This window comes from Corvus brachyrhynchos, unplaced genomic scaffold (genome assembly GCF_000691975.1).
Source record: "Corvus brachyrhynchos isolate BGI_N302 unplaced genomic scaffold, ASM69197v1 scaffold229, whole genome shotgun sequence".
NCBI classification, from domain to species: domain Eukaryota; kingdom Metazoa; phylum Chordata; class Aves; order Passeriformes; family Corvidae; genus Corvus; species Corvus brachyrhynchos.
In genome coordinates, this window is record NW_008240042.1 from 4,718,300 (window position 1) to 4,741,184 (window position 22,885).

General features: G+C 37.7%; 1 long non-coding RNA gene across 2 annotated transcripts; it reads left to right on the forward strand.

The window, feature by feature from the left end:
* Window positions 1–516: 516 nt before the first annotated feature.
* Window positions 517–20,183, forward strand: LOC108449112. 2 transcript variants are annotated; one of them, XR_001865232.1, is made up of 3 exons: window positions 517–642; window positions 12,743–12,956; window positions 15,877–20,183. It is a non-coding gene; the product is annotated as an uncharacterized LOC108449112 (long non-coding RNA). The 2 variants fall into 2 exon arrangements; XR_001865231.1 differs by lacking the exon at window positions 15,877–20,183 and adding an exon at window positions 14,035–14,447.
* The last annotated feature ends 2,702 nt before the right edge of the window (window positions 20,184–22,885 follow it).

Below are 22,885 nucleotides of genomic sequence, written 5' to 3' on the forward strand. Positions count from 1 at the left end.
TTTCACTGTGGGGGTGACCAAGCATTGGGACAGGATGTCCAGGGAAGTTTTTGAGTCACCATCCTTCGAGATATTAAAAACCTCTCTGAACATGTTCCCAGAGAGGTATCCTAAAGTCTTTCCAATTCATGAGGGAGAACTCTCTTCCCTTAATTAAGGTACTGCTGGCAAACAGTTGACATGATTGTTAAAGAAGGATTGAGCCTGTAGGATATCAACCTGGTACAGAAAAACAGAGAATTTACTCAGCCAGCCAAAGCTGCTTTTGTAGGAGGGATTTATTGTTTGACTACATTGCAGGAAACAATCAAATACAAGAACGAATGGAATCAGGGAAAAAACCCCAGTAATTAGAACAAGTAAATTTAATATCTTAATTAAAGCTGCCTGCCACTATTGTAAATGGTCCAACAAAGCATTCAGAGATGAAGCAACTAGACAGAAGAGAAGAGGGCATAATTTTGCATGTATTTCTGGGTTCAGTTCCAGTTCTTTAGAGAACGAAGGCTATTTGAACATGTTCCTTTCCATGTGAGTCCTTTGAATGCTCTCCTTCATCCTACCAGCAAGAACATGTCCCTCCTATTTCAGGATCAGTGCAACTACTGATGGCAGACTGACACAAGGGTAGGACATTTGCTGGTGAGTCATTTAGGTTTTTGTGAGATGCCAGGTAAATATTTTCTTTGATGTATGCACTACGGGTAAAGATTATGTGCTCTTTTGTGCATCAGAGCTAGTGATTGGTAAAAAATACTTTGGATGTGTTAGCACAGAAAAAGTGGGTTCTCAAATAAAAGTTAAGTGTTGGGAGAAATCTGTATGTGTTTAGATTTTCCATATATAAAATAACTATGTTTGCAATGGAACAAAGTTATAATCATTGAGTATGATTGAGAAGTTATGAGCAAGAAAGCCAGGAAAACAAACTGCTGCTTTTCCTTAAAATCAATATAAAGGCAAAGAGAAGAAAGTACAGTTTGATTTTCTGCCACATTATTTTCACACATCACTTGAGCAATTAATTTTATTTGATTTTTTTTACCTAACTTATTATGCCCACTTGTATTGACATTAAACTGCTTCTAAGGTTTAGGCGTCCAAAGCAAGCCATTTGGCAAAGCTTTTGAGAAGTCCTCTGTTAACAAAATCACTACTGATGCTGGAATGGAGCTAACTAGCAGTGGCAGAGCTGATGGGTTGCCATCATGTCTGAGAATGCTGTAGTTAACTACTTCAGTCAAACACACTGACTATATCCAAGTAATAACTTGGATCCAGGAAAACACCATGTATCTATCAGTCTTTTCATCCAGCACCAGTTCAGTAAGCTAAATCAGTATCTCTAGAGGTTTTCATTCCATCTGGGCAACTCTTTGTAAAGATGACTGGTTAATTCTTGCAACAAGCCACAAACTGGTGCATTCACTGAAGCTTGTAAAACCAGCCTAAAAATAGTTCCCAGTTCCAAAATTTAAAAGGATTCCAGAAAGAAATTATGGGGTTTTGGCTTTGGAGATCCGATAGAAGTTGAAGCATGGTCTCTTTGGGCATTAAAACATCTGAAGCAATGACAAATCAGCACTTTATTTAACAGACTTTGAAACCAGCACTTAGGTCAGGAAACTTCCAGGAGCAAATCTTACATTTTAATGGGTACATGGAACTTTCCCATTAATTTAACTGAAGTCATAATTTTGTTATAGGAGTCAGTAGATGAAGTCTGACACACAGCTGAGTGGCAAGGTGAACAGACTAGACTGGTTTTGGGGGTGTTTTTTTGCTTGGTTTGTTTTCATTCAGGATTAAAGACCTGTGCAAAACAACCAGCAGTCTGTATAGTAATTTCTATCAACACCAAGGAGACTTTCAACCCTACCTGAATTTGATGCTGTTTGTGCTTCCTCTCGCATTGGTCTAAGCAACAATGCAGGAGTTAAAGCAACAAAGCATGAAAGTGTGTCCAGCCATCAATAGAAAAATCTCTCCTAAGAGAAATTATTAATTTCCCTTTAAAGGCAGGTAAAAGCCATTTCCTGCCCTTCCCAGGTTTATACAAAGTTTCCAAGGAAACCAACTCTGGAAATACTTTCACAGTATCACCATGTGCTGTGATATTCTTAAACTTTGGCGCATATTTCAGGTTTGGAAGAGTTATGGCTGAAAGCAAGGGTCTGTCTCGCTCCCTCATAAACATCCATCTCCATCCCAAAACTCTCCCATCGTGACAGGGATGAGAGGCCCATGCAAGAGGAATGGAACACCTCTCCTCTAAGGAAAGGCAGTGAGAGAGCTCGGGTTCAGCCTGGGGAAGAGAAGGCTCCAGGAATACCTTGTTGCAGCCTAAAGGAACTTACAAGAAATATAGGGGCAGATTTTTTAAGGGGCCCTGTAGGGGTAGGACAGGGAAGAATGGTTTTAAGCTAGAAGAAAATACATTCAGGCTATATATAAGGAGGAAATTTTATACAATAAGGGTGTTGAAAGACTGGAACAGGTTGCTCAGAAAGATTGTAGGTGACTCATCCCTGGAAATATTCAGTGTTATGTTGGACAGGGCTCTGATCAACCAGATCCAGTCGATGATGCCCCTGCTCACTGCAGGAGGTTGGACTAGATGACCTTTAAGTGTCTCTTCCAACCCAAAACATCCTATGATTTCCTGATAAATGATAGCTTACTGCTGAAACTGCTGAAAAGAGCAGAACCAAGAGGAAAGCAGGACAGCAAAAGGAGGATGAAAGCCAGCCATGGAGATACACAAGAAGCTATTGCCTCCCACAATGGTTGTTGTTGTTTTGTTTTGCATATCTTCATAAACACATCATGTCTTTCATGCGTCATGACACGTCTCCATGTACCTTCACAACAGCAAAATGCTTGAAATTGGAGGAGTCCATAGGGCACAGTTCCTATGCTGTCTACAAAGCAGTGAGCCCCTATCTTAATACTGGGACATGGCCATGCTAATATTGATTGTGGTAAAGGAATTATAAGTATGCTACCATCCCATATTTCCAGCATGAGAGTTCATATGAGGAGTACTTAAAAGTTTCTTCATCCAAATAATTGAGCTGTAAACGTGACGTAATATTGAGTAAACTCTCAGAAAGATCAGTGAGGGTTTTATCTGTGCCTTAAAGCTGATCATCTTCCAATAGCGTGACAAAGTACAGCTAATACTCTACAAATCAATTTATAAACAGCACTTTTGCTATTTTTATAAGAGTATTATTTTAAGCACCCTTAGGATTACACTAACATTTTCAGAGAGCACATTTCTAAGTATCTTCAGAAACTGCTTTACAGCCATTATGCATTTATTTTATTAAATAGTTTGTCTGCACTTAACACTCTGTGCAACCAGCTTGTAAAATGTATCATTTGCTCTCTTCATACTGCTGTGGTGTCTCTGCAGTGGTGTTTTCTCTGAATTAGAGTAAGGGAGGACTGCTGCCCATGGCATACTTACTGCCAGTGGAAAAGGTGGAGAAAGAAAGCGGGATGAGTATGATCCTGAGGTGCGTCTGAGGTCTTGCTCTATTTTCATTGAGAAAGTTGCTGAGAAATAAGAAAATCTTCACATCAGCAAAACAGCAGCAGATGATAACAGGCAAAGGGGCTAGGTTTGCTGATCCTGAAAGGTGCTGTTGTGTAGGGAGTAAGTAAAATGTCCTTATGTTATCCATATTTTGCTCCTGGTACATTTTCCCATTACTTGTTCATATTAGAATATATACCAAATACCTACTCTGGGTAAATTACAAAACTCCATAGGACATTGAGGTTTGGCAAAAAAAAGTAGTTTGGAGATATGTTTGGCATAGACAGGAAATTTGACACTTCAGGCCAGAGTCTAAAGGAACAAGCAGTTTTATTAATTTATTTTTCTAAATTTTTATTGTATTGTGTCTCTGAAGGATAGCTTTGATGTATAAGGACGTGCTTGTAGGCATGAAAAGGATCTGGATTTGAATCCTTTCAATGATTGAATTCAGTGATGGAACTGAGATCAGGATGGTGATGTTCAGAGCAGGAGAAGAATTATTTCAAAGTCGGGATGACACTGAGTTCTCAGTTATGTCAGTTATGTCAATCAAGTAGATTTTCATCAAAAATAAGAACTCAGAAAACCTAAGGCCCATATGGATTGTTTCAGATTCCAAAACCTGAAAACAGCCAAGACATGCAGCAAGGTCTGTCTCCAGCAAGAAATAAGCTCCCTGTCAGGCCTGCATTCTCTGAAGGCTTGGGACATTTGTCCCCATGATGGTTCCACCAACCATGAAGAGGCAGCAGCAGGGTCCCTGCTCCATGTGAGCTGACTTCTACTCATTATTCCCACTCAAAACAGGGACATTATTCTTTCCAGACTCTGTGAAGGACAGTGAAAATGGCTTTTCTTCACTGTGTTCACTGATGCAGGGTTTGACATGAGCCTAGCTCTTTGTATTTTATTACTGTTCAGCTGTTTTATTTATAACAGCAGTAATTAGCTGAGATCATGTAATTGCAGCTGCTTAAAACTACTTAGTGCTTCTACACCATGACTTCCCACACCATGCAGGCATCCCACCTCCTGATATAAATCTTTTACTGACTTGATAAGTGCAGCTATTTCCCTTCTCGTCGGCTTGCCATCTGTGAACAGGAGGCAAAGGGAGCTGACAGTAGCACAAAGCCTGTCAGTTCCCTCAGAGAGCCACTCAGAGGCCATTTCAGAGTGCCACAGTGCATAGTTTGTCATCTCAGTTGTTGTCCTGCTCCTACCTCTGCCTGTCATGATCTCCCCAGATGACTCACTCTTGCTACACAGAAAGATGCTTGCAGCAGTGAAATGAGAATTCCCCTTAAAAAGTGTTTTTGGTTTACCTTTAAGTTAGTCTCCTGAGTGCTGAGAACAGGAACTGGTAGCATCTCCTGTGCTTCAGTAGCAGACCACAACTGATCTGCAGGCCACTCTTGCAAATACCATACTGGCCATTGCAGCTGCTGCCCTCATTGCCTGTACAGGGTCACCCATTCAATAGTGAGCCCTGGCTGACCTTACTGACCATCTGGTAAGCCAAAGAAGCAGGGACACCTTTGGGACATGGGACAACCACCTGTGGCTGCAAAACACATAAAATCACAAAATCATGGTATGTTTGGGTTGGAAGGGACCTTCAAAGATCATCTAGTCCTGCAATGAGCAGGGACATGGTTAACTAATCTGGTTGCTCAGAGTGCTGTCCAACATAATGTTGGATGTTTCCAGGGATGAGTCATCTATAACCACTCTGGGCAACCTGTTCCAGTTTTGCAACGCTCTCATTGTAAAAAATTCTTCCTTGCATATAGTCTGAATCAACTCTCTTCTAGTTTAAAACCATTCTTCCTTGGCCTATCCCTACAGGCCCTCTTAAAGAATCTGTCTTTACTCAGGGTTTTTCTTGGCTCAGGAAACATCCCTGTACACCACAATTCTCTGCTGTGCTGCAGGATGTACCTTAGCACCTTAAGGATGACCCATCTTCCCTTTTTCCCAGCATTAGCTCAGGTTTACCTGTCCTCAAGGACGTCCATTCCTTCCTAATAGCTTTAGGGAAATATTTTTTTTTGCTTTTTATCTGTTTGTTCTATAAAGGTATCTACGTGATTGTGTAACTGTTGTGGTTATAAAACAGTTCCCAATTTGACAAAACTGCAGGGATGGTTAGTAATACCATTCTAGGTAATGTTTGTCAATAATATGCCAAATATGGGCAATAAATTAGAACTATTTAAAACCATAGCAAAGATTCATTATTACGAGGATAATTTGTGATCATCATTACAAAATAATTGCTTTTCAGTATGAACAGAACAAGAGTAATCCTTTCTTCATGTCACTGGAAGTGTAAAACTGCTTGATTTGATTTCCCCTTGGTACTCTATTGCTTCATTTGGTACTCAGCCTTGCAAACCTGCTGTAATATCCAAAAGCAGAACTGGGCCTGTGTATTGTGTAATAGTCAGCACACTTGTATGACCTGCTATTCCTGTGAGAGGCAAACCAATAACCCAGAGTACAGCATTCCCTCCAGGATGCAATAAAGTCTACTTAACTAAAGCATTAGAGCATATTAGTGTTACTTAGTTATTAGAAGTGAAGAGTTTCTTAATCAAAAACGACCAGAATAAAGAGGAGGCTGAATAAAGTCCGTGATCCATAGCCATTTTCCTGTCTGCATGAGAAAATATCTCAAAATGGAAGTATTTGTTTTAATTTTTCAAAGCAGGGTGTTTAGTAATTATATAGTTAAGGGGAAAAAGGAAAATTTATATTTTGTCATGAAATAACTTGTGCTACCAGGCAATTTCAAGACATTTTCTTTCTCTTCTTTGAAAAGAAGGCAAATATAATAGATTTGGACAAAAGTGAATATGAAAGTTAAAAAAACATGGTGAAAAAATGGATTTTCCCAAATAAGAAACATTAGTCAGGCTACGATTGTTTTCCTTGGGATGAAATGTAAGAACTATAATTTTTTTTCATAAACTCTTTGTTAGGTCACAACCAAATAATTTCAAACATTTAGTTTGAAACCACAGCATTTTGGTTTGACCTTTTTATTCTTTGAAACAAAAATGATTGAGGATCATAGGAAGAAAATAAGTGCAAACATAAAAACAAAAATTCTGTTTTCATTCTGAAAATGTCAGGGGATCTTTAGTCAATTTCTAAATGCTTTCCAATCTTTTGAAAAATGAAGACTTTTTCAAAAACCCTGGCCCGTTCCCATGCAACACATCATAATTACTCAATAAGAAAAAAAAAGCTTATTATAAAAAGCTTATTATAAAAAGAAATTCCCAGTCAGCAGCTGAAAATGAAACAGGCTATAAAAACCAATAAATCAGAGACTATGAGGTTGTAATTTAAGTATTAATATAAAGCAATGGATTAGTTGAGATCAGCTGCTTGTCAGTAAATGTGTGGTTTACAAGTGAACTAATTTTATTTTCATTTTTCATGTTTTACAAATATTGTACATACAATAACTGAAGGAGCCAAAGGTGAACTTCTGTCTCTCAAGAAAAGAATCCTTAAGCAAGGTGATACAGGTTGATAATAGGATCCAAAGCTTGTGCAATTACCTCTAACTGGACCCTGTGCCACTGATTGCCACCCTCTGGGATCTGCTGGTCAGCCAGTTCTCCATCCACCTCACTGCCCACTTACCCAGCCCACACTTCCTGAGTTTGCCTGTGAGGATGTCGTGAGAGAAAGCCTTGCTGAAGTCGAGGTGGACAGTATCCACTGCTCTGCCCTCATCCATGCAGGTAGTTTTTTCATCATGGAAGGCAACCAGATTGGTCAGGCAAGATTTACTTTTAATGAACTCATGCTGACTGCCCTGATCACATTCTTGTCATCCATGTGGACAGCGACATCCTCCAGAATAAGGTGCTTCATTACCTTTCCAGGGATTGAGGTGGTTGATTGGTCAGTAGTTCCCTGGGTCCTCCTTGACTTTTTTGAAGACTGGGGTGATGTTTGCTTTCTTCCAGCCCTCGGGAATGTCTCCTGATTGCCACAGCCTTTCAAGATGATCATGAGCTGCCTTGCAATGGTGTCTGTCAGCTCTCGGCACTTGTGGATGCATCCCATCAGGGCCCAGTGAATGTGAGTGTGCCTAGGTATGTGTGAATGCTGAGTTTGCCTAGGTATGCTCTAACCAAATCTTCACTGACCAAGGAAAAGTTCCCGTAGTCTAGATGCACACAAATGTGACGGAAGATTCAGCCAGCAGAACAGAGGGTAAAAACAAATGCCCCAAGGGGAACACAGGGCTACACGCACAAAAAGTTTGCATGTTCTGTACTTTATTATTGTGAGAAAATTTAAGATAACTGAACACTTTATGCATTATCTGAGCAGTTCATGAATTAATTCACACAGAATGCATGCCCAGCCATGAGCAATTTATTGTCAAAATCAGTTCAGTGGTGCACAAGAAAACAGGCTTGAAGGAGCTTGCCAGACAGCTGGGCTTTATAATAGTGATTGAAACACATAAGGAGGAATGGAAAAGTCAGCAGGGTAATGGGAGAAGAAGCAAATTAATATGCAACTGGGAGAAAGAAGAACAAAAGGGAAAGTATTATTACAGAAGCAAAGTATACTGCAAAAGTCACTCCTATTGAAAGATTGGAGCTTTCCATTGGAATTCAGAAACCATGAATTTAGAGATCATTGCTAAGTCCAGAAAATATTTAGGAGCAGCTTTTTTGTTACAGTTCATATTAGTCTGGGGTAATTTTCAGAGTTTACTATAAACAGCTGATACTCTAATTAGTGAAGTTAACAAGGAGGTTCAAAGCAAGAGTTTGAGGATACAAATTACATTTAGTCCCTTGATAATTAAATTGTTCTGCTAATTGAAATCACCCAAGAGGCAACAAAATTCCATGAGCGTTCAATTTTCCACAACCTCAGCACTATGATCTCAGAGATGTCACTAGCCATAATGAGTAAAAACTCCTAGAACACACATATGTCCTGCAGAGTTGTAGTAATCTACAAGTCTAAGGTGTTCCCTTTCTCTGCACATCTTGTACCCATAGCGAATGCTTATAGAAGAAAGAAAATGAGAGAATCAAAGAAAATTACTTGATTGATGGGTCTGTAAGACTGATAGGCAGAGCAATTACTTTCTAGAGAGAAGGAGATCCTGGGTTCTTGTATTCCCTCAGATAATTTCTGTGTGGTCTGTATGGATCCTTACTGAGTAATACAGAAAAGCAAAATGCAAGAGAAGTTCTCTTGGTTAGTGTGTGAGTGTCTATGGGGTTCTGTCCCTAAGAGTGTTCTATATTTTTTGCATCAGACTTTCCTAGTGACTCATTACAACACAAGCAGAAATCATTTGAGGATAGAAATAAGGTGCTTCAATTTGTACAAAACTATTAAAATTAAAAGTATTGAAATACCCTCCCCACTACTTCACAAGAAGTTCTGAGACTGAGATCCTGAAGAAGTAAGCTATTGATGTTTTTTATATGTGCTTTGGAATTTACATCAGTTAAAAGTAAATAAATACACAATTAAGAAATTAAGAAATAAAATTCCTAGCAGTTATAAAGCACTTCATATTCCTCAAAGCACTCTAGATTCATTAAATACATTACCTAATTACTTCCTCCACAAGCCAGTCTAAGAGACTTCACCTCATGCTGTGCACTGAGAAACCGTTGCTTGATTTAAGGTATATGTTTACTGCGCTTAATTTTTATCATTTTGTCACCAAACACAACCAATCCTTTGATGATTTCAGTTATGCATGGCTATTTGCTTACATAATAATTCCTTAAATGCCACTGACATCAGCCACTTTAAAGTCAGTAAAACTACTAATATAGTTTACTGTTATATTTTTTGCAGATATTGTTACTAATTTTCCTTGTTGTGCATTTAAAAAGGGTGTTCACAGGGGTCCGCCCTCCAGGATATCCTCCCACCTGATCAGTGCTATCCAAGCAATGAAAATACAGTCAGTCTTTTCTATCTTCTAAAATGCTTAGCACATATCCATGATAGTCCATCCATTAGACTTACCCAAAACCTCTGCAGCTGGGTCTTGCAGCAATGTACAAACTGGAGATTTTTTAAAAAAAATTATTTGTTTTGTTGTTTTTTAAAGGCAAATTTGGAGTTTTTCAGGATGCAATGGTACAGTGTGCTAGATAATGTCAAGGTGATTCCCTTTCCCAAAAAACGTTGGACCTGATGATCTTTCAAGGTCCATTTTCAGCTGGACTGTTTTACAGTTCTGTGAAACCTGACTGACATTGAAGAGATTGAAAAGAAACAAGGATTTTACTGCCAGAAAGCCAGGATGAGATTAAGGCACTTCTGCAGAGTCTTTAGCATTTTGAATACGAAAATAAAGCTGTATGAAAAGACTACTCCTGATTTCACCATTAATAAATTTTCTTCTATAATATGTTGAGATTCTGAAAAGGTATGTGGAAAAGAAAATATAAATACATCTTCTTCAAGATGTTTTTTTCCTCAGGAATATTGTATCTAACTGAAGCAAGTACTGAGCATCACCTTATGCATCATTCAGATGGGACACTAAGGATGCTGAAAATATAAGGGTCAACTGCAATTTGCAGAGGATGAGTATTTTTAGGGGGGAATAATCTAATTTCTTTTGAAATTCAACATTTCTTTCAAAAAAGAATGCAAACCATGAAACAAGAATGTGAGATAAAAATGCAAATACAACTAAAAGAAGCAGCCCCGCACTTTGAATTTTGCATTGTCTTAATTCATCCCACAATATGCATTCAAAAAAACCAATCTGTTTTTTAGAAATTATAGAGGAGATAAGGAGTTGGCCATTCTAAGTCTTTATTCTCTAACCCCTAACAGCAAAGACTGTGCTTTGCAGAAGAGCAGCTTACCTCAGGGGATGCCTTTTTTTGCACCAAGAACTTTTCCGAAAAAGACAACATAAACACGTCCTGGATTTTGCATAGACAACACAGTGCCTTTAGATGTCTGTATGTAAAACCATGGGGATCCTGGTAGACCTGAGGGATTCCCAGAAGAATGGAGAGGTGACAGCATATAAATCAACCACTATGTGGTCCAGCCGCTGTGTTAAGGTGACTTTTAAAGGACTAAAGGACACTGAGGGCAGATTTAAGAAATGCAAACAGATGACATCCACTCCCATAGGTGGCACTGTTGCAGACAAAAAAAGCACTTACACATGACCTGTGGGAAAATTATATCAGCTATGAGTTCCCTGAGCAGCTATGAATTTCACTCTGATCAAGCGTCTCATTTTTGGCATTTCATTAGCACATGTTTCATGTTTTCCCAATCAGGAACTCTGGGGTTTTATCCCACTGTTTGTTAAAGGTATGGGAAACTCTTTAAAACACATTTATTAGAATAAAAGTGCTTGCATTTTATTACCAAGACATAAAACATGGAAAATTCAAAAAAAATCAATATCTCTTACCATATAAATTACAGTTACATTGCTAGAAAGGTAACAAAACAGCAGCAGAAAAGAAAACCTGATCAGAAATTATGAGTTTGGGGTTGAAAATGCTTTTTTCCAAAGCACTCAGATTCTGACATGGAGCAGTAAAACTGGTATGAAAATTTAATTAGAATTGAGTACCAAAGGATAAAATTAGAATAAAATTGACTTCAAGAGATAAACTTCTAAATTATTTTGAGTGGAAAATACGGGGTGGAGTGCCTCTTAAAAAAAATAAGACTTATTTAAAATGGGAAATTACATACTAATTACTTCCTAATTGGAATTCTTAAATCTTGAGCTTATAATAATAATAAAAAAAAATACAATTAAGGTTTTAGTTTGGAAACAAATTTTAAAAATCAGTTCTTTTCTAGGGCAGATTTTTTATTTTTCATTTTATAAAACAATCTGACCTGTGGTTTTAAACCTTTGACTCTTTAAAGGAATTTTTTTGGCACAAAAGATAATCTCTTTCAAGACCATTAACATTTATTTTCATTTCTCCCATGCAAGCACTAGCAGGTAGCAAAGAGACTTACTGTTAGCAAAGCACCTTTTTTCACAGTCCTAAAATGCATTAATCTGGGATCCCGACTCCCACCCTAGATGAGCTAAAGGTGAGTCACATATTTCCAAGCTTGATTCTGTCTCTTACACAGTGTGGTTTTCTGTCCAAGGCTATCTGAACAAAGGCTGTTGTTCCATCAAGCAAAATATTCTCAACTCAGCCATGGGTAAAGCTGTATATGGGTCTATTTCTGCAGCATATTCCAAGTCAACTCAGTTCAACTCAGAGGTAACCCATAATGGATCCCAGTCAATTCTAATGTCTGGAATGTGGTGCTGCAGGAGCTGTTCTGCATGTGCATTAGTCAGTCTTGCCACAGGGGACCTGATCTTCATGGCAGAGGCAGAGTAGACAGTGGGGAGCAAAAGGATGTTCAACTCAGAGAGCTTAATTTGCATTAGTCTGCATAATTAGCATGCTTGACAACTGCACTGCTTACTCAGAACCAGGCAGCAAACCTGCTATTTTACTCCCTCTCCTAACTCAGTCCAGCACAAGTGATGCAAGATAACAAAAAAATTGTTTCTTTTAAATCTGGATTTTTTGACAGAAAAAGGATGGGCAATGGCTACACCTGCATTTGTGCTCAGTTATCCCAGGGTAAGGGGCACCATAAACACTGGTGAAAGGATGGCAGTGAACAACTAGGGCAGGATGTCAGGGCTGATAGTTATTCTAACTTAATGACAGCCAGAACACAGTCACTACTGTGACTACAATCAGTGATCACAGCTAAATTAAATTTCTTTGGGCAGAGAGAAGCAATGGAAAAATTTAATTATAATGGGTCAAGTCAAACAGCTTTCTTGTTCTGTAATCAATTTCTGATAACAGCTAGTAGGGAAGAATCCAAGAACTAAGCAAATATACAGCAATATTTTCCCAGAAAACCTTCCCAGTCTTCAACGACTTGTAATTAAATGACTTCTGGACGTAAACCTGTTGACTTTGCACCTAAGAACCACTGATGTATTTTTCTTCTGCAAAAATCATGAGCTGCTTTTAGCAACCATGTAAAATTTTAACATCCTCAAACAATGACAATTGTACAAAACTTAACTAGTTGTTGGGTGAAGAAGCATCTCTTTCTGTTTGTTCTCATAATTCTCCCCAAATTAAACTTGTTGCGACTGTGTTCTTTTGACAGAAGCAACAGTGCAGAGTCACTTTGTATTCACCTGGCATGCCTGACTTTAGAGACTCCAGTCATGTCACCCAGAGTCATGTCTTTTCAAAGCTGAGGAGTCAAAGCTTATTCATCCAGAAAACTACTGTGATGCTTCCAGACTTCTGATCACCTTTTACCGTATCAATTGTGGGGAAAAAAAGCAGAGGAAGGAACAACACATCATATTGACAATGTAAGTTCATAATTTATAGCAGCATAAAGGTGTTATTCATTTTTCTTCTCTATTTCTTTCCTAGTGATTCCCAACATTGTTTTTATTTATTTTTTAATTTTATATACTATTATTTTTATTATAGTTGTTGTATTATTATTATTAATAATAATATAATGTATGTAATGTATGTAGCTAGTTATTCAGATCAGCCAAATGGCCTTTAAACAATTTTTTAAGTCACAGTGGTAAAGTTTATCTGAATCCAATGGCAACGAGGTTAACCACAGAAAACCAGAAATAATTAAAGCCCTTTCTGGTTAGCCCGAAGGAACAGGCTATATCATACATGGATAAGTTTGTAGAAAGCCTTGTGTATCTGCAAGGTCCTGAAAAGGAATAAATATACTCCTTGCTCTCCTGTGTGGGCTACAAGCACTGTGGGTGACAGAAGCCTGGAGAGTTGGATCTCATGGCTGTTGTTTTCTTTAGAAGGGCACAGAGTCAGAAAAGGGATGATAACAGCCATGCTTCACACTGACAGCTCCCTGGGTACAGAACAGACACAGACAAGGGACTGGGAAGACAATCACCTCTCAGACAACAGAAGAAAATCTATGCAAGGATTTTCACATAAATATTCCTTTGCAAAAGTATCCTCCCATGACTTCTAGCTTAACACAGAATGATAGATCTGAAAGTCCCTCGCCATCCTTGAGACACACTAAATATGTCTTTGCATTTGTATCTTGGCCAGAAAAAAAATAGGCCTGACCCTGAGAGACAGCAGGAAGGAAGAGAAAATAAAGGTGGGATCCATATTACCTAAAATCTGAGTGCTAGAGATTGTCATTTATGCTAGAGAAACACTTTTCCCCTGGTCTTGGACTCTTCTCTCAGTAGTGGAAAGATGACCCAAACCAGTTCAAAGATTCCTCCACGGACAGTGCAGAAAGTCTCAATAACTACCCCAGGCTACAGTGATATTTAGTTACATTTAGATGAGATGACTTCTTGATGGGTCTTGATTTTTCAATGGAAAGGTTTCTATAACAGTGACATAATATATTTTTGACCATTTGCTGTATTCACTCTGCAGATCTTCCCTAAAACACGTGTGTCACTCACAAATTCAGCAGAAGATGGGTACTTGATTTCAGCCGCACTTTCAGGGGACTAAAATGACCCCTGTCCTTACCACGTGCCAAGTCTGGAAAGATGGAAAGCAATAACTATGGCATAATAAAGTAATGAAAATACAATTTCATTGACAGAATCTGCATTTAAAATAAAAACATGTAAGAACCTTATGGATGCAATATTAGTTACACCTTATGATGGCAATTTCTTAATGTTTCATTATGTTTCCTTGACCCACAGGCATTTGCAAATGCCTGCAAAAATTCAGGCTCATTTTGAGACTGAAAACCCTCCTAAACTTTATGCTATAAAGATTGTTTTCTCTTTTTGCAATTGGTATGAAAATTATTTGTCTACTTACATTGGCAGCAAAGATCCCGTCAGTGGGACCCACATGCTCCATTGCTAATAAAGACTTGGGACTGTGGAACTGACAGGAAGGTGTACTTGGACTTAAAATGGATAAATACATGGGTCATCTACCAGCAGTAAAAAATGAAGAAAAACATGCATATTCACAGTTAGGAAGACAGAAAATTAATAAATAGCGGCTGGTAAGTAAACATGTGGATACCATATTTCAAAGAATTTTAAAGTTCCTCAAAAGAAGTGCTAAAACCCAAATCAAAGCAAATTAAAAAACCAAACCCTTAATAAATAATGCAGTTTAGTTTCAAGTATAGCACACAATTCTAGCCTGTAAAGAATCCCAAAACTTATTGTTTGTTTTAGGCCTGAAAGAGAATATATGAAGGAACAGCACCAGGAACACAGAGAGGGAAAAAATAAGAAAAGCATAAGTTGACATATTCTATCAAGAAAAATCTGGAAGAAAAGCCTCCCTAGGGGACAAGGGCTTCATTTTTTAGTAGTGCATGCTAGTGTGAATTAGGAACAGGAACTAAAATGCTGTGAAATCAATGTAATTAAAATATTTTGCCCAGGGGTTGAGACGAGTATCATGGAGGAGAAAGCTGTATTCCTTTTAGACAGGAATGCATGCATGTGTTTATGTGTCATCAATAACACTCCTACTTTTACCATGCAAATAGTTTTCATCATCATAAGCCCAGAATTCTGTCTGTCTGGCATATAGCTACAGCAGTGGGAAGAAGTAGGAGAAACAGGGAACTGTATGAGGTTAAACTCCTGAGGCATCAGCATGAGTTTTGTAAGCCCTAAATACCAGATAAAGCATATAGACACTACTTTAGGGTGTACCCATCCCTACACCAAAGAGACAAAACAGGCACAAAATGTGCTAAAAAACAGAGCCAAAAAAATATCAGAAAGGCACATGAAACCATATGAACCCTCCAGTCTATGTTTAGGGCTGGGAGATTACTGGATAATCGAGAGATGTGACTCATGCAGTTATACTTACCCTCTTTTAGTCAGTCCTTTATCTCATCAAATAATCCATCAGAATTCAGGCTACCTGCCCAACAGCTACATCAACAGAAATCAGTCAATCAACCCCCTCAAAGGTGCATTCTGTCAAATTGCATTATTTTGCTGGGCACCAAACCAGGTTATGTGATGCTGTCCTCCTTTGGCAGACGATGTTGAAGATAACAGCAACAGACACCAAGCTACTTTTAACTTGGCAATGTTGAGGTGCTGATGGCTGCACCTCACAGGTAAGTCACAGGTAAGTGAATGAAGCTACATATGTGAAAGCATGATGGGTTTGGCTGAGGTAGAGTTAGTTTTCTTCACAAGGCTATTATGGGGCTGTGTTTTGGATTTGTGCTGAACACAGTGATGATAATACAGAGATGTTTTTGTTATTGCTGAGCAGGACTTACACAGAGACAAGGCTTTTTCTGCACCTTGTACTGTCATGCTGACAAAGAATTTGAAGATGCGTGGGACACTGGGAGGGGACACAGCCTGGACAGCTGTCCCCAAGTGACCCAAGGGATATCCTGGACCATCTGACATCATGCTCAGTATATAAACTGAGGGGAAGAAGGAGGAAGGGGAGGACATTTGGAGTTATGGTGTTTGTCTTCTCAAGTAACCATTACATGTGACATGTCCTGGAGGTGGCTGAACACCTGCCTGCCCATGGGAAGAAGTGAATGAATTCCTTGTTTTGGTTTGCTTCCATTTGTGGCTTTTTCTCTACCTGTTAAATTGTCTTTATGTCAACCCACAAGTGTTTTAGCTTTCACCCTTCTAATTCTCTCTCTGGTCTTGCTGCTGGGAGAGTAAACAAGCAGCTGTGTGGTGCTTGGTTGCTGGCTGGGGTTAAATCATGACAGAAAGACAAAGGGACTGGTTTAGAATTGCCACCACCTACTGAGTTATGATTAATTTAATTTTATCCATTTTACTATATGATACATAAACCAGGACATAAATGGGATAAAGGTCCCAGCAATGTTTAAGCTTTAGAGGAGAGCAGTGTTCCACAAATGACATTGTGTAGACCATCACAGAGATAAGAGATGTCATATTTTTTGATAGAAAGTCATTGACTACAAAGAAAAGAGAATTCTATTCATGCATTGCAGGGGCTAGAAGGAATATTCTGTCCCTTGCTGTGTTCCAAAAAATGCAAACCAGTTTTGTTGAAACTGAAAACATTGCTGAAGAAAAGCACCACAGCTCCAAATACACCATTCCAGTGTCTAGGTAGACTCTGCCAAACAGCTTTAAGATACTGAGTAGATTGCCTGCCAACTCCTGATTTCATGTGTACTTCAGGAAGACACAAACATAGAAAAGGGAATAGCTGTGGAATACCTTCTTTACAGCAAAAGCTTATTCCTATTCCCTGCAACTTGACATTCATTGTCTTTTAGAGCTAGGCCATATTCAAGCAGTTATAGTCAAAATCACAAACCAAGTCCTCAGGGCCACATCCTACTAAACTGAGACACTGGAAATATTAAGGAAGTTATCTTCTAAGCTGGGTAGTGTCCATTAAAGATCTTAGAGCAGTTTTCAGTTTTGGTCATCAAGTCCCTGTCTTTATAAGGGTTTGGTTCTGCCCCACCAAACCAAAAAGCTTTTTCATGCATGCAGAGTCCTGGCCAACACTACTCAGCAGAGACAACTGCAACCTGCTCACTGATACTGGGATATCAGAGTCTAGATAAATTAAATTGGGAATTAAAATGAGTAGGAAGACTACTGCTTATACAGCTATTGTTATAGGGCTTTATTTGAGGTTATTTTCTTGGAAAAAATGTTTATTTTCTAGGTTCCCCAAGTCTTGCTGACAGCCAACAAGAATAGCAATCCTATTATTGTTTTTTAATTTAATTTTTGGCTCAGTGTGAATTCATATAGTGTAAGGAGAATTGTCTTATATTTAACATGTAACATGACCACTATTTATTATTTTTCTTTTAATGTGATAAATGTAAATCACAGGTGCCTTGATAACAGAATGATTCTCTTTTGTGAGTTGCTTTCCTTGTTTAAAGGTATTTAATTAATCCTAGTAATTTTTAAAAGAAAAAAAAGGACCTACAGCTCAACTAGATACAAGAAAGGTGAGCCAGAAATATGTGCATTTGCAGGCATGTGAATATGTGTGTAAAGAAGGGCAAAAAGCAGTAAACCCAAAACATTTAACCTCAAGTTTGTTGCTACTATAAAGCACTTTGCTATGCCATGAGAGATACATTTTTACATACCTTCATACACATTTTCAATACTGCTATAAGGTCTCCCTGGACTATTCTCTTCTCCAGGCTGGACAAACCCAACCTTCTCATCCACCAACATCGTCACTTCTTGCTCCATAGGGCTGCTCTCTCCTTTCAGCCTGAATTTGTCCTTATTTCACTCATTCTGATAGCTCATTCTTAGTCAGAATTATTTTTTCTTTGATAAGTTTTGGACCCTTCCAAGAAATTAGTAATTTAAATCAAAAGAGATACTAGTGTTTTCTTTCCATTCAGATGGAAAGATACAAATGCAAAAGGACTTTAAAAGTCTTTGTCCAAATAGCCTTTTTTTCTCACCTGTTGTAGAAGAATCAGTTATGGCTGTACAAATCCCACTTCCATTAACCTTTTGTGTACTGTTCACATTCTTGTATGGTAATTCTCTTACACCATATGCCAAGGAACAGCTGACATATCCTTTAAAAGTCTCTTTTGCTTTATATTTTGACTCTTCTAATTAGTTTGCAGGTCAGATGACTGGAAATATTAGACTGAATCTTAATTTACAGTTTCAAAATTAATTCCCAGCCTAAAATGACTGTTTTCCATACTGCTAACCCTGTTCACTACCTAATGCTCAAAGGTTAGAGAGTAGACATAATTAAATATTAACAGTGATTTTTTTAAAAGCACTGCAGGGGACTGAGCTTAATTTCCCAGGGCTTTGCAAACCTTTACTTCAAGCTAAGAACTTTAACTGTTCTATCTACACAGTAGAAACATAATCTGGTGGTCATATACCTAGCAGTTGTTTTTGCTAACGTTAAATATCAGTATTTTTTATATTCTCTTCCTGACCTACACTTACAGGTGAGAGGCTGATTCCCATCCACTGATAGGCATAGCTCCACTTTTCACATCTCTGTAAATATGATCGATATCTAATCCCATGTGCCTGATGTAACAATGTTCCTCCTCATTGCCATAAGCATCCTGTCTACCTGTTACAGAAAAGAATAAAAAGCCCCATTAAAACATTTAGCAGATACCAAGGGAAAGGAAATTAGAGTGAACCTGGACAAACAACAGAAGAGTTTGAAGGCAGCAACTTATGATAGTAAAGGACTCACAGTGGTAAAAGACTCACAAAGGCAAAAAGGCAAAAACTATCACAGTAAAATATTAGAAGGAACCTTTTGAAAAATTAATCTTGTTTGCTTCCTTCAGTGTGTAAAACAAAACAACAATTTGTAGACATAGCTACTGTATAAGCTATGTTATAATTGGTCAGTTTGCCCAGTCACCCCACATATTTTGTGTCAATCAGCCCAGATATTTATAAATCTTGTCAGAATTTTAGCTTTCCCTTTACAAAAATAAACACAATTCCTGTGTCTGCTAATAGAAAATGTGTTTTGTACAGAAGGAAAGAGTTGCAGAAGATGAAAAAAAGTATTATTTAAGATCATGTGCTTTTCCATATCATTCTACTCATATGATCAAGAGCAGGAGACAGATGATAAGAATTAATATGGAATAAGACTAATTAGAACAAAATTATTATTGCTTTTAATACGCATACACTAATGCTTAAACTTGCTAGCACTATGTGTATTAAGAATTTTTAGGAGGATCCATTTATCTTTTAGATATAATTTACAATAGCAATTACATAGAAATGCCAGTTAGCCTTCTGTAATTCAATTTTGGGAGTACTTATAATTTAGGATGCTACTAACACAGAGCTTCCTCCCCTTTGCCCTGTATGACACTGCATTACCTGATTTTCATTGATTTTAAAGTGTTTTACACCTGAAGAGGTTCTGTGTTTTTTTGTTTTACTTAATACATGAACTCCTGTTGCAGAAAAGCAGCCTTAATCCCACTGAAGTAATAGATAACAAATATTTTACAGGGATGAGCTATAAATGAGAAATTACTATTCTCTGGTATCTGTCTTATACAAGTTTAGTGTGTGTATTATGGATAGATCATACCACAGTTTTTTATTACTTTGTGTGACTTCTGTGGTTGTCCAGGCTATTTGGTGTACTAAAATAAAATTAAACATGTTGAGAAAGGAGATAATGCACAATTTTCTTTAAGAATCCAAATAAACTCAATGACAAGTGGTGTAGATTAAAGCAGGCCATTATCATAGTGTGCCAAGGTACTGAAAAGTCCTGCAAGTCCTTCATTTAGGAAGGGTTTTGTCAGAAAAGCACTCATAAGCACACATTTGCTTTGTATGGGCTCCAATGGGACTAAATTTGATAGAGGATAAGTGTTCCACTTTAACAATTAAATCAAAAACCAGAATGAAGGTGATCTCCAGAGGTCCCTTTGGACTCCGTTTTTCTGTGATTCCGTAATATTGTCCAAGAAAGCTGAGGAGAGACCATTTATTGTTTGTGGACCTTTAAAGATTATTTCAATTGTTGTTATTTTTTTTCTATGAAAACGAGGCTAAACCACACAAAATCACCCATGAACTAATCCACACATTAATTTATAGAAACTTTGCTAAAAGATATTCACAGGCAGTGATCAATCAACCCACAGTGAAATGGGAAAAGGATGAGAGCACTCTACCTGCCTTGCACTCACCATGTGTATGCAATCAACTTTGGCTTGGAAATAGGCACCACCTTAAGACTTACCTTAGTCCAAGGCTGTTTCCAGAGGAAGTTAGTAGGATGAACCATAGATGCTGCAAATTCACTGAATTCCTTGCATGGTAGCTTCCTGGACATAAACCCCCTAAATTAAGACAAATCTGTTTCAGGATTTCTCAAAGGTATCCTCAAAATTATGACTGGGAAGCTTTTGCTTTAATTTCAATTAAATAGAAGGTAAAATATTGATTCCTCCTTCCTCAGGAATTAATGTTTGTGCTGTTCAAGGTACTGAATCTCTTATGTGAGTTTAAAATGCCAAGCAAAGCAGAGAAACCATTAATAACATGAATATAAAAGCAATCTAATGGATTCATTATAATCTTCATACACACATAAAAATTGATTATAATCTACCACTTCTCATCCTGAAGCGCATATTTCGGTTTATAGCACCTCATTAATTTTAATTGTAAGCCTAGGAAATAATCTCTTTTTCTCCCTGCTAGTATACAGAATGGAAAAGTGTGACTGATACATTTGTCATTGTGTTTCAAGTCGTTAACTTTCCCTTCAAATACAAGCCTGTACAGAGTTTATGAGGCATTGAGCAAGTTTTTAAAGCCCAGTAGAAAATGAGGGATTCTTTAGCCAAAAAAAAAAAAAAAAAGGGAAAAAAAGGCAGAGGTAAAGAACTATCAAAGAAGGGTCTTAAGCTATTTGTCCCTACAACTCAGGTTGAAACAGCTCTGTCATTCTCTTATATGTGGTAATATATCCACGAATTCACAACCAAATTCCTTTTTTAAATTACAGTTGCAATTACTGTAATGGCTTGCATTTTCTATGTCTTCTAAATATTCCAAGACTTAAAAAACAACAAAGGAGAACAGAGAAGAAAAAGCACAACAATTATTTGCATTTTCTATGTCTTCTAAATATTCCAAAACTTAAAAAACAACAAGAAAGGAGAACAGAGAAGAAAAAGCACAACAATTATCATCTCTATCTTTTGTTCTGTCCTTATTATGATAATGTACCAAAGCAATTGGACCACAGCAGACCTAGAGTGTATCAGCACTGACAACTGTACAAACTGTTTTTAATAAGAGCAAAAACTGCAAGATGAACTTTCCTGCATTATTTGACAGAATTCCTTTGTTTGGAGAAACAGAAATTGGAATAATCTAATTTTAAACTGTGAGCTACAGTGTATAGTTCTAGCTTTGTAGTGCAGAATAGTACTGTAGCAGTATAGTAGAGTATTTTATATGCTACTATAGTGTACTGTTCTTTCCATGCCTTGGTTTCCTACTTGCAAACAGCATTTGATTCCAGCTAATTTGGTTCTCTGCTCATTATGAGTTTCAGAATTATGACCATCTGCTCTATGCTGCATGAGTACCCCAGCTAAGACGCTGATGTCTTTCAGAAATCTATCTGTAAAATTATTCAGGCTATCAAAAAAATATTGAGAGGAAAGACTTCTTTTGCATTTTTTCATCAGCCTGGACTTATTAGACAGAAAGATGTTAAATTTCAGTGGATTATTTAACCTGTAGTCCCGTATTACACTGTCTAAAGAACTTAACACAAACTATCCTTCATTTATTTTCATATTTTTTTTCAACTGGACTGAGGCAGTACATTAACAGTGAACCCTGAGCCATCCAGACTGACTGTGTGGAGTCTTTGGCCAGTAAATGCTGCACTCAATACTGTTTAACAAGCACTATCATCTAAGAAATATATTACACAGAGTATTACCCTCTAAACCTTATCATATGTAAAACAATACAGGAACAAATAAAGCCCCACAGGTCATAAAGACTTGCATTTTGCAGGAATGAAAGGTGTATAAATATTATGTGCTAGGATGAAAGTAATACATGATGCACAAAATACAGCCCAAAGGAAAGAAAATAAAACCCAGCTGTAGGGCCTGACCAAAAAGTCTTTTTATCTGCCTCACCATTAGTATTACATATTTGAGTGTGTGAGTAACAAAAGCGTACTCTACTGCTTCTTTTGATTCAACCTTATTACTAGTTGTAAGTGTCTGCTTCTACATGATTACCTGAAATTTGGGGAGAATGGCACAGAAGCACACTGAGAACAGCAGAGAAGACAACAGATTCTTTTTTCCTTGTTAGTGCCTGTTAAAAAGCATCTTCTCCTCAAAGTACCCACCTTTTTTTTCCATATATACCGAATTTATTAACCTAGTAAGGCACCTGTTTAATTTGTCTCTTTTAGACCCCTGCTGCTAGGTACTCATTCCCACATTCCTGCATCACTTTTCAGAATGACCATTCATCTAAACCAGTGGTCACTTGGGACTAAAGTGTGGCAAGAAAAATGGATGGACTTTGGAAGTGTTTGGAAATACCTGTGTATCAAATTCTTAATACCTTTCAGTGCATGCTTTATGTCTTGGCAAAGTTAATCCAAAGTGCATTTTTTAGAGGTGTTTAGAAGACTATGGAGACAAGAAAGTTTGCATGATTCATATCTGACAAATAGCTTTGTTTCTTTTGTGACTCCAGAATAGTAAGCACTCACTCTGAATATG